The sequence below is a fragment of the Rhinopithecus bieti genome, unplaced genomic scaffold, assembly GCF_001698545.2.
Source record: "Rhinopithecus bieti isolate Rb0 unplaced genomic scaffold, ASM169854v2 scaffold_13577, whole genome shotgun sequence".
NCBI lineage: Eukaryota > Metazoa > Chordata > Mammalia > Primates > Cercopithecidae > Rhinopithecus > Rhinopithecus bieti.
In genome coordinates, this window is record NW_016807867.1 from 3161240 (window position 1) to 3173689 (window position 12450).

The 12450-nt window shown below is 39.5% G+C and overlaps 1 long non-coding RNA gene across 2 annotated transcripts in view; it reads right to left on the minus strand.

The window, feature by feature from the left end:
• LOC108536903 (uncharacterized) overlaps positions 1–12450 on the minus strand; it is a 40234-nt gene that overhangs the window by 19588 nt on the left and 8196 nt on the right. Inside the window, exons 4-6 of one of the 2 annotated variants that reach the window (XR_001887654.1) lie at positions 9284–9478; positions 8092–8318; positions 2566–2643 (exon numbers count right to left, since the gene is read on the minus strand). This is a non-coding gene — a long non-coding RNA (uncharacterized LOC108536903). Of the gene's footprint in view, positions 1–2373; positions 2644–8091; positions 8319–9283; positions 9479–12450 lie in introns of those variants that run through there. The other variant, XR_001887653.1, reaches the window with a different exon arrangement.

Here is a 12450-nt window from a genome sequence, read left to right on the forward strand (position 1 = left end):
ATCCCATATAGATCCATCTGCCCACCCAGGGAAGTGTCGTAAGTTCTACTTGCTCAAATAAAACTCTGATTCCTTTTTTTCCTTAATTAGCAATCAGAAAAAAGCAATTTGAGCAAACCGACACATAGAAGGGTGTGCAGAAACCTCTTCTGCCCAGGTTGATGTATAACTTTTCTATAGAAACCTCTGATTTTTTTTATTTCAGTAGGTTTTTGGGGAACAGGTGGTGTTTGGTTACATGGATAAGTTCTTTAGTGGCGATTTCTGAGATTTAGGTGCACTCATCACCTGAGCAGTGTACACTGCACTCAGTGTGTGGTCTTTTACCCCTCACCCCCTCCTACTCTTTTCCCCAAGTCCCCAAATTCCACTGTATGCCTTTTTGTCCTCATAACTTAGCTCTCACTTACCAATGAAAACATACGAGATTTGCGAACCTCTGATTTAAAGAGAGATGTATTAATCCAAAGAAAAGACTCTCTGATAATGGGATTTCATGAAAGTTGTCTGGGGAACAGGAAGGACATTCGAGCATCTGTAACACTACTTTATATACTTACAAGTACTCCTCCCTGCCACAGTTAGAAACAAAACACCAACACATATATTCTAGTGATCATATTCAAGACACAATTTGAACTATATATACCTATAACTGCTTACCATGTACAGACACTGTGCAAGGCTCTTTGCATACATGATTCCATGTAATCTCCTCAATGGCTCTATGCAACAGGTATGACTTTCCCATACTGCAGATAAGCAAATAACCCTCTGCTTTCACACAACTGGAGAGAGACAGATCCCTGCTCACAGCCATTCTGCTATATAACAGTAACACCAATACACCTTTTATTCTCAGCATCTTGGGAAAATAAAGCATTATGGTGGATTTTAAGTTTTTTCCATCTTACTTTGTGATCTATGCTTTAATTTTTTTAATGATGTTTATGATAAAGGGGAGTAAATGGAGACAGGTATTTCCCATAAGAATGTCTTAGTAAATTCACAATCCAAAGTTTATCTCTTCTGCTTCGAATACTTTGAAATAATAGATGAGAAAGAAAACATGACAAAAGAAAAAAGAAAACAACAAAACAGAAAGATGTATCAAGGTTCAAAGCAACTCAAAGGTCCCTGTGGATCAACGGCACAGAAACCCAGAGCAATAACGGGAAGGTGGGGGAGATGCTAAAACCACAGCCTATCAGATTCTGGTGGTCATTAAGCTCGCTCCAACAAGGTAATGGGGACTAAAAGTGTTCCATGCCAAACGGACATCTAGAGCTAGGCTCACTGCTTGAAGCCAGAAGCTGGAGGGTGTCTCTCTACTGTCCTAAAAGGAGATTTTTTTTTTAATGCTACTGAATGAGGACTGAGGCTTCAGTTGTTAAAAAGCCAGGAGCCTAGCAAAGTGGGAGGAACCAAGTTGCCTTCTGGTTCTGTGAACAGATGAGATATACATTTCTAATACGATCAGAAACACTGTACGATGATAACACCTTGTTCTTAACTAGAGTGCAAGGGCCTGAGTGAAAGCAACTGTATAATCTCTAGGTAGAAAGAAGTGGGTACAAAGGGAGAAAGCAAAGGAAAAAACTATCTCCCCACTTAAGATGAGTTCATAAACCCAAATCCCAAACCACAAAGAAAACAAAATGTTCACAAAGAAAGCCAAAAACAAACAAATTAGTTAAATAAACTCACTTCAAATGAGATCCATGTCACAAAACAGTCTAAGAAAGACTTCAAAATATGTGGTTAGGATGGTCAAAAATATAAATGAGCAACATCATCTAGAAAAACGTAATAACAAATAATAAAACAAGATACTTATGAAAAATAGGAGTTTTAGAATTTAAAAAAATAGAAATAGAAAAAAAATTAAGAGAATAAATTACAGACTGGACTGAAGAGATTTAGTAAATATGAGCAGTTCTGACATGTATTCAATGGGAGTTCCAGCAAAAGATCATTGAAAAAATGATGGCTGAGAATTTCCCAGAGATGAAGAAAGTCATACATCCTTAGACTAAATGTGTGCTTCAAGTTCTTAGCAGGATAAAGAAGAATAAAATCACACCCAGTTTGAAAAAAATCTAAAAGCTGCCAAAAATGACAGATTACCTACAAAATAATAGCAATTAGGCTGGTAACAACACTTTCATGAGCAAAAATACAGACCAAAAGATAATAAAATAACATTTTCCAAGTGCTCTGGTAAGGAAATAGTAAATTTCAGATTTTATACACAGCTAAACATTTAATTAAGGCAGAGAGGGAAAATAAAGGCTTTTTTACATGTATAAAAATAAAAGAGTTTACCACTTATAGATGCTAATTAAAAGATTTATTAAAGATGATGTTCCGCATGAAGGGAAAGGGAAGTCAGCCTGAAGATGGTGACACACAACTCCACCATATCCAATGCCCCAGCCATAGGATAATTCTATTTTCCTATCCCTCTTGAAGTCATGCTTGGCCATATGACTTGCTTTGGCCAAGGAAATGTGAGCAAACGTGATGGGAAATTATCTTGCACGGAAGCTTTAAGAGCCAGCATACCTTCTCCCTTCTGCCTCTGCTGATGCTGGCAGCTCCTTCAGATGGCCTTCAGAATGCAGGAACTGAATCCTAGCCAACCTGGAATGTAAACAAGAAATAAAACCGTATTGTTTCAGCCCCTGCTTTTAAAATTGTTACCGCAGTATTATGACTAGGAAGGACAATTATGCAAAATTGGAGAGATTACAGAAATTGATAAAATATGCTGGAAAATTAATTAAAAATCAATTAGAGAAATACTAATTTTTAATGAACTGCCAAATCTCTAGGCAATGATAGCACAGAATATGTTCAAAGGAGAATGTAAAAATACTCTGAAAGAAATACTGAATAATCTTAAGCTTTGTTTAAAAATGTATAGATAAAGGCCAGGTGCAGTGGCTCACGCCTGTAATCCCAGCACTTTGGGAGGCCAAGGCGGGTGGATCACTGGAGGTCAGAAGTTTGAGACAGGCCTGGCCAACGTGGCAAAACCTCGTCTCTACTAAAAATACAAAAATTAGCCGGGCGTGGTGGTGCACACCTGTAATCCCAGCTACTCAGGAGCCTGAGGCAGGAGACTCTCTTGAACCTGGGAGGCAGAGGTTACAGTGAGCTGAGATCTTACCACTTGCACTCCAGCCTGGGCGACAAGTGATATGCCATCTCAAAAAAAATTAATTAATTAATTAAAAATGTATACATAAGTATATGTGTTTAAAATTTAAGATACTCAACAGCAAAATGGAAAAGCAGTCTAGTTTTCAAACCATAGAGTGGGGGAAGGGGAAGACTGACAACTCACCCAATTCATGTGAAATTAGAACAAAGGGAGAAGAGGGGGAGAAAATGATCATAAACAGAAATCAGAAAAGAATATGGCAGAAATTGGTCCAAATGTAAAAATCACAATAAAATGAAAGGAGAAAAGTCACATATTAAAAGACCAATCAAACTGGATCAAGCTGAATCTAATCACATTGAATTTCTTTAAATCAACCTATTTGCTGCACTGTAGAATACATGCCTAACACAAAGTCACACAAAAAGATATGGACAAAAGACACTGGAGAAACTGTTTTTGACTGAACTGTACTCTCTCCAAACTTCATATGTTGAAGTACCACCCCCAGTACTTCAGAGCGTGACCTATTTGGTGATGGGGTCTGTAAAGAGGTAATTCAGTGAAAAATGAGGTCATTCGGTGGGCCCTAATCCAATATGACTGATGTCCTTATAAAAAGAGGAAATTAGGACACAGAGACACACAAAGGGAAGACCATATGAAGACACAGGGAGACAACAGACATCTGAAAGCCAAGGAGAAGCCTCGGGAGAAACCAACCCTGGTGACTCAGACTTCCAGCCTCCAGGACTGTGAGAAAATAAATTTCTGTTGTGTAAGTCATCCATTCTGTGGTACTTTGTTCTGACATTCCTAGCAAACTAATAAACTCATCCAAAAACATGCCAGTGGCAATATGAATATCAGTCAAAACAGAATTAAAATCTAAAAGAATTAATAGCATTATGAGACATCAGCCATGCAAAAGGACCAGTCCCCTAAGACATAAAGCCATTCTCTCTTGAACCCTCTCCAGCCAATTAACTCCTACCCCTCCAAAAACACATCACTACTTCACATTTTCAAAAACTAATAGTCGCTTTCCAGTCTTCGTCTAACACAACCTTTTGCAGCATTGGGCGGAGTGGATGATACTCTCCTTCTAGGAAACCTTTCTTCACTTTCCTCCTTGACACAGTACTCTTCTCACCTTCTCCCTCGCACTGGCTGCTCTGCCTTTCCCAGCCTTACATACTAGCTAGAGGTGCCGGGTACAGGCTTCTGACGCCTTCTCTCTCCACCTGAATGCTCAAGACAAAGCAGAAGCTGTGGCTGTCTCCTGAGAACAGCTGCAGTGGTGGTGCGGGGGGGGTGTGGGAATAATTGTCCCCTGTGATGCAGGGCAGAGTGAAGGCAGGGCAGGGAGTGGACAGGGGACCAAGCAGACACACAGGCACAAAATCATGCACAGGCATCACAAGTCTGTCCTGCAAAGGGACCTCTTCGTTCTCATCTCCATATCTGATTCACCCAGGTCTTTCCCATCTCACTAAATGGCAATCCCATTCACTCAATAGCTCAGGCAAAAATTTTAGGAACCACTCTTGATCCCTTTGTTGCTACACTCTCTGACATCCAGTTCATCAGCAAATCCAGTGGGCCAAGTATCCAAAATATATTCTGAATCACCCCACTTCTGACCACCACCTCTATAGTACAAACCACTGCCCCCTCTCCTGCCTGGATGACTCCATTCGCCTCCTCACCGGTCCCCATCTCCCATCTTGTTTCACTATGGTTCATTCTCCACACAGCCGACAAATGAATCCATTCAAAATGAGAGTCATCCCCTGTCACCCTGATCTCGCCATTCTTGAAGCACACTCATGGTGCTCTCTCAACATAACTTCCCCCCTCCTCTGTGCCTTCTTTCCATTGTCTCCACTTGGAATGATCTTCCCCAGACACCCACATGACTCATCTTCTTGCTTTGTCCAGTCCACCACATGGGTGGTCTCCTGAGAGTGCCTTCTCTAGCCAGTCCCGTAGTGTGACTCCCCATCCAAGTCGATCATGTCTCCCCTCTCCCTGCTTTATCCTTCTGCACAGCACTGGCTGTGACATCTGATATTAGGTGAAATCTGCTTATTAGAAATCACCTGTCTCCCCAACTAGGATAACAGCTCCCTGAAAGTAGTGTCTTTCTTGGTCTTGTCCACTATGCCTGGAACAGTGCAGGACACATCGTTGGTACTCAGTAAACATTTGTTGATGGAAAGAATACTTATGTCAGTGAGTTTATCATGAAATTGTATGCACCTAATAGCAAGGAGGCGTGAAGTCATTCCCTCTTAAACCCCCTGGAATCAGCAAGGCCTTGAAATGTTTAAGCAAAATCTGAGAGAGTCCAAGAGAAACTCACAATCTTCAAGTTATATCTTTCTTTATATCAAGTGTGACAGATAAAGCAGACTTTTTAAAATAGTAAGAATGTAGCAGATTTAAACAACAAATTAATGTTTGCTCCAAAATATGCATGAAACTCTATATCCCCCAAACAGAGAATATATATCCTTTATATGCGCACATTGATGAAAACTTATGATACATTAAATCAGAAAGGAAGCTCTAACACATTTCAATGACTCTGTATCATAGATTCTATCCATCATTTCTAGCAAATTTCAATGAATCTATATCAAATATAGACCAATGAATATGGTCTATATTTCATGAATCTAGGCTATATTTTGTGAACAAGACAAAATTAAAATCAAAGTCAACAATAAAAATACAGGAAGTTAAGAAATACATATTTGGAAACCAAAAATTGGGCCTCTATGCATGGGTTGAAAGAAAATTAGAACAGAAATTACTGTATTACATTTCAAAACTTGTGCTGTGTATCAAAAGTATTACTTACAGTTAAATGTATGGCCTTCAATGAATTTGCTACAAAACAATTTAAAAAATTAAGCATTCAAATCAAGAAATTAGAATAACAACAGAGTACATTATAAATGCATGAGGCAGGAAGCAAAATACAACAAAAGACACTTATGAAATAGAAAGAAAGAATAGGAAGCATCTATAAAATAAAAGTTATCTTTGGAATAACAAGATGTTAAGTAATATTAACAAATAAAAAGGACATCACTACATACAGAAGAGGACAAAATCATTAGAAGTACTTTACATAACTTTGTGCGAATTAATGGATAATTTTGTATAAAAATAAATGTATCAACATTGAAGAAATAGAAAACCTAACTAAATTAATAAACTACACATTGAAAAAAGTAGCAGCCAAATCTCCTCCATTCCCAATTTTTCCCCTCAAAACAAGTGGCACAGTTTTACAGATGAGGCTTCACAAACCTTTAAGAAACCCATCATCCCCATCTTAAAAACTATTTTATAAAAGAGAAAGTGGGAAGACAAGCCAATTAAGTTTATACTATATACCCAAAGAGAACAAAGACAATAGAAGGAAAGGTAGAAAAACAAAACAAAGCAAAGTAAAACCATACAGGAAAAAATTGATACATTTGGTTCATTAAAATTTAAAGTTTTTCTACATCAAAAGATAGCATAAGCAAAACGAAAGATCCATCCCAGAAAAATAACTTCTAGGAGAAGTTATTGGCATATACAGTCTATATAAAGCAAAGGAATATGTGAAAAACTTATAAAATCAGAAAAAAGGACAAATTAATGCAACAAATGGACAAAGTATATACTCCCAAGCAATTCACAAAACTATAATAGATAATAAGCTTTTAAAGAAAGTCTCAGTCTCATTAGTAATCAAAGAAATGCAAAGCGAACCAACAACGAGATGCCAATTTATTCCCAACATATTGGCAAATCTAAAAGCCTCATAATACCTCGTGTTGAGAAGAATACTGAGAAAGGCTAAGCTCTCATATACGGTTGGTGAACCTATAAACTGGTTCCACAACTTTGGAGCATGATATGGCAATAATAAGTAAGGATAGCGTGGCTAATAGCCTAAAAAGTCCAATTCTTGGTATATAATTCAGATAAATTCTCTGACACGTGACATGCTCAGGAATGATTGTTGCAGCAATTTTTGTTGTAGCAGGGGAGAAAAATCAGACACAACTTAAATGTTCATTAAGCACAAATTGGCTAAATAAATTGTAGTGTATTCATACAAAGGACTTTATACAACAATCAAAATAAATGAATTAGAGCTGCAATTATCAACATGGATAACTCTCAGAAACATTAGGTTAAGCAAAAAAAAAAAAAAAGAGGCCAGTTATAGAATATATACAATATATTATCAACATAAGACTGAAAACATACAAAGCAACACAATTTAATGTTTGTATGTAGTGTATATGCAGTGATTCTATTAATATAAAAACATGCATAAGAATAACAATGTTGGCATTCAAGATAGTGCTAACATCTGGAGCAGAAGAGATGGTTATGTTATCAAGGAGGTGTAATACACAGCAGGCTTTAACTATGTTGATGAATGAACGGATAGATGATAGATAGATAGATAGATAGATAGATAGATAGATAGACGGATAGATAGATAGATAGATAGATAGATAGATAGATAGATAGATATAGTATTTTTATTCCCTTAAAAAAAGAGCCAAAGCAAATAAGGCAAAATGTTAACATTTGTTAAAGTTCCATGGTATGTAAGTGGGTGTTTGTTATATTACTTATTCTCAATGATTTTTTTTCTGTATGTTTGCAGTATTTCATAACAAAAAATAAAAACAAGGCAGGAGGCAGGAATATAGAGAAAGGAAGGACTAAAAGAAGAGAGGACGGGGGAGCAAATCAGGTTAGAATTATCTGGAAACTGGAGGAAGGAAAATAAATACCAGAAGGTAAAACAAAAAGGACGAGCCAAACAGACAACAAAGGTGAGCAGAAAATGGACAAAAGACAGCCGCCGCTGGCTAATGTGTGAGGGAATGAAGGCATGCCAATACCATTTCATCCTCTCTTCCACTGCTGATTCCACTAACTCAATGGCTCCCCAGGAGACAGGACTGGTGGCAAGAGAATCCAGGGTTGCACTGATCCCACGAACATCACCTCTGCTCTCATTGCTCCCAGCAGCTGGATCTCTATTAGTGCAGAGCGCAGGGCGTTGGGGATAGGAAGCTTTATTTACCTGTCCCCACTTAGGCACAGTCTTGTCTGTGATTCCTGAAATCTAATGATGAGAAAGACATATTAGCACTCCTAAGACTGCTTTTCCCTGCCATGGTAAATCACTCCCTGAGCAACGTCAACTTTAGGAAACTATTGACCATTTAATTCTAGCAAGTAAAGCCATTTCTGCTTTCAGGAGAAATTGATGTGTATTTTGTTCATGCAATATAAAGTGGAACTTACCATCTTTAGTCCCAAACATTCCCTATCTCTGTCTGTCCCTCTCCCCACTCAGGCATGGAAAGTGTGACGCCATCTTGGCCTCTCCTTCCTTACCCTCCACGTTCAAGTTATCACGTCCTCTCACCTGGGTCCCTACCAACTGCCTGCACAGTTTGTCTCCCTGCCTAAGGCTGCCCCTCTTAAAGACAGTCCCCATTCCACCATCTGATAAAAGTCGTTATAGCCCAGCTCTGATCTTCTTATTCTTTCCTCAGGAAACACAAATGCTGCACCAATGTGTGAATGCAGAGCTCAAACTCTCCACTCCAGGATTGAAAGGAAGCCTGCTATGATCTGGTCCCTCATCTCTCGCAGGTGGTCTGTTCAGCTCATGCGATCATTAGGCATCCACGCTGTGCCCACCAAATGGTCATCCTTAAACATTCCCTGCCATTTTCTACCTCTGAACATTTCCTTAGGATGTTCCCTCTACTTTCTCTTTCCCCATCTCCACCTAGGGAAATCCAATCTAGCCTTCAGGAACCAGTTCAAATGGTGTCCACCCCACGGCAGCTTCTTTAAAGCAAGCTCTACCCATCTCAGAACTGACATGTGCACCTCGATACTCTGTTAAAGAAGCAGAGTATTGTTTCCAATTCATTCCTACCTTCCAGTCATATCCAGCACTGTACCTTACACAAAACAGGTGCTCAACAATACTCCAATGAATGCATGTAAACATGCATTTATATATGTAATACCTGTAACAATGTGCATTTTATAACAGATTTGATATAAACCTACCTTTAGCCCAAACTTTTGTTACCTAGTAGTCCCTCAATATGTAATTGTGAGAATTAGTGGGTGACAGAGTAAACGAAGGGATGGATTTTCCTATAACTCGCTTTGTAATTGAATGAGACCTCATAGGTCACTGTACATCATTGTTGGTTGCTCTATGTTCTTTCCTGAAGATCCTTAGGAACACACTTCTAGGTTCTGAATGTAACAGATAAACATTAATTCAATTTAATATGGTTCTAAAGGGAAAATACAAATACAGGAAACTGTCTACATTATACAAATGCATTGCACTTTACATTGCAACAGACAATGTTAATCACATAATTTGATGTTCTTCTTCTTTTCACTGTTTACCGAACCCTCTTGTTTGAGTTGATTCCTCTGCCTTTATTGAGAATACGCTGTTGAGAGCAGTCCCTGATGAATACTAGCCCATTTGATTATTTTTTTAAAATAGCACTCAATCACCCTTCTTAGCACTAATAGCACTTTTCTCTACAAATGACTGCCACAGGTTATTAGGTCACATTTTCCTGAAATATTCTATCTTTCATTTATAATTTTTAAATTAACCCAATTATTTCTAACAGTGAGTATCTTGAACAGCAAAAAAAAAAATAATATTGTTACATTATTCAATTCATTGTTGAAAGGAGTTGAGGAAGCTTGTGGGAGTGGAAATTGATTATGAAACCAACACATCCTCTGTGCCCTTCACAACACCTCCTCCCAAAGGAGCCGTCACTATGCCGGGACTACCAGGGCCACCAGCACCCTCTTGCTTCTGTATATCTAACTGAGAAATCACCCTGCACAAATGGAACTCAATTTTTTACAACATCAATCAACTGATATTACTTCCAATGTAATATTTTCACTCACACAGCATTAAAAATATATATGCACTAAACCTTCAGTCAGCTTGAAAAGAAGCTAACAAAATTTCGCCTATTTCAATAAGAGTGAGTCAATTTAGGGGACTTTGTTGTGTCTAGAGGCAAGATTTTTCTCTTGGGTTATTTCAATACCATGAGTGTCAATCAAAGAGCCACACTCTAAAGACCAAGAGAATATCAGATGAGATCCATCACCAGGCTGAATTTTGGTCTGTATTTGTAAATGATTTCCTCGGCTGGGTCATCAATCACAAAGTCATCTGCATGGAGACAGTACTTCATTATTGTTCTATGGGGCTCCAATTAAGTGGGACATGACAAACAGTTATCACATTGACAGCTCATCCAAGTATCAACAATTACCAGAACCCATGACCATGAGAGGAGTGTGGCCTGTTTCCCGCTTAGGTGAAGGCTGACTGGAATGAAGTATTTCCTTCTAGCAGCCTTCTGAGCATCCGGCTTCTCACCAAGAAAGCATCTCCTCATAAAATACTCATAGGCCCCCAATGTAATGTCTCATGTACAATCATGAGTTCGCGTCAATTTTAAATTCCTATACACATGCAGATTGACACTAGTGCAAAGACTTTCGTGCAAAAAAAAAAAGGATAATTTTGTGTTTTTCCTCATTCCTAGAACTCCCAAGAAAACTTAAGCATTGCATCAGATTTTAGGGCCAAGCTCAGAAACGTAACCATGTTTCAGTATAGCATTTTGTACACTTGATCTGTGTATTTTTATATTTACACAAAAGTGCTTAGTCTCTACCATACTGAAGGAGTTGTACGGCTGCACAGGAATGATAGGTGCTTTTAGCTCTTCAGGGAGAGCAGCATAGTGGCATTTAAGATGCCTTTGATTGACTAAGGTGATTTGATTTTCTCTAATAACTCACAAGAGCTGTTAGGAAAATTGGATGGTATTTATAATTCTAATTTGTTTTACTCTGCGACTCTAGGAAACAACATTGTGGTAAATATATTGAAATGTCAGGGTTATCACTTGCCACACAAAGTTTATTTTATTTTTCCCCCACTGAACAAATGCCAGCAGCTTAGCCTGCTGAGCCCGAGCTTATGTGAACTAGCGATCCAGGCAGCCTTTGGCAGTTCCGAGTGGCCATTTGGCCCACCCGAGCTTACGCTGCATAGATTCCCCGGGACGGCCTCCAACTTCAGGGTAGTCAGAGACTTTTCAATGCTGCTGGGGCCCCCGTATCCTCCCACAGCAGCAGGCTGCCTCCTAAGAAGCTGGCTCCTCTAGCCGTTCCAAGAGGGAAACTTGAATACTGTTTTGGCAGCTTCGCAGCTGCATCCACTCTCTACCCATGGCTAAAGAAACTTTTTTAAAGTGCTAGAAGCAATGCTTTGGAATCTTCGTCCAGAATGACTTTGAGGAAAGCTGTCCTGAAAGTTGGGACTGACTCCTTTGGCAAGCTCTGCTGTGGAACCAGATGCCATTTTTCAGCAAGGCAAGTTCATACGAGGAACACAGCTCCAAGGACAATGGCCAAGGAAGGACAGCTTAGATGCACCAACAATTTCTTCATCAACAGAGCTTCAGTCCTGTGGGTCCAAATCCATCTTCCGTGGAACACAGGGATCAGTTTCAGGAATGCTAAACTGCTATTCTCCATTTTTTCTTCATTCATTAGTAAATCTGACCAGATGACACAATTACAGTATGCCTTTTTCAAACTGCATTATCGCTGGCTTTGTTAGAGACTCATTTTTCATGCCTGTGAGATGCTTATCTTCCAGATAAAGAAAGGAGGGGTGATGAAAAGCGTTTGATCAGTCAGCTAAGACAGGCAGGCAAACCAGCATTCCAGGATGCTCTCTCATCAGTCAGAGTTCAGCTCTTGCTGCCTCAGTTTCCAGGTCTGAACAAAATAAGGGTTTTAGGATCATCCTGACCTGAGCTCAGCTGCATGCTAAAGAATGCATCTTCAAAAATTAATTTGTTTCGGCGGGGCATGGTGGCTCACGCCTATAATCCCAGCACTTTGGGAGGCCGAGGCGGGCGGATCACGAGGTCAGGCGATCGAGACCATCCTGGCTAACATGGTGAAACCCCGTCTCTAACCAAAAAAAAATACAAAAAACTAGCCGGGCGAGGTGGCGGGCGCCTGTAGTCCCAGCTACTCTGGAGGCTGAGGTAGGAGAATGGCCTGAACCCGGGAGGCGGAGCTTGCAGTGAGCTGAGATCGCACCACCGCACTCCAGCCTGGGCGACAGAGCGAGACTCCGTCTCAAAAAAAAAAAAAAA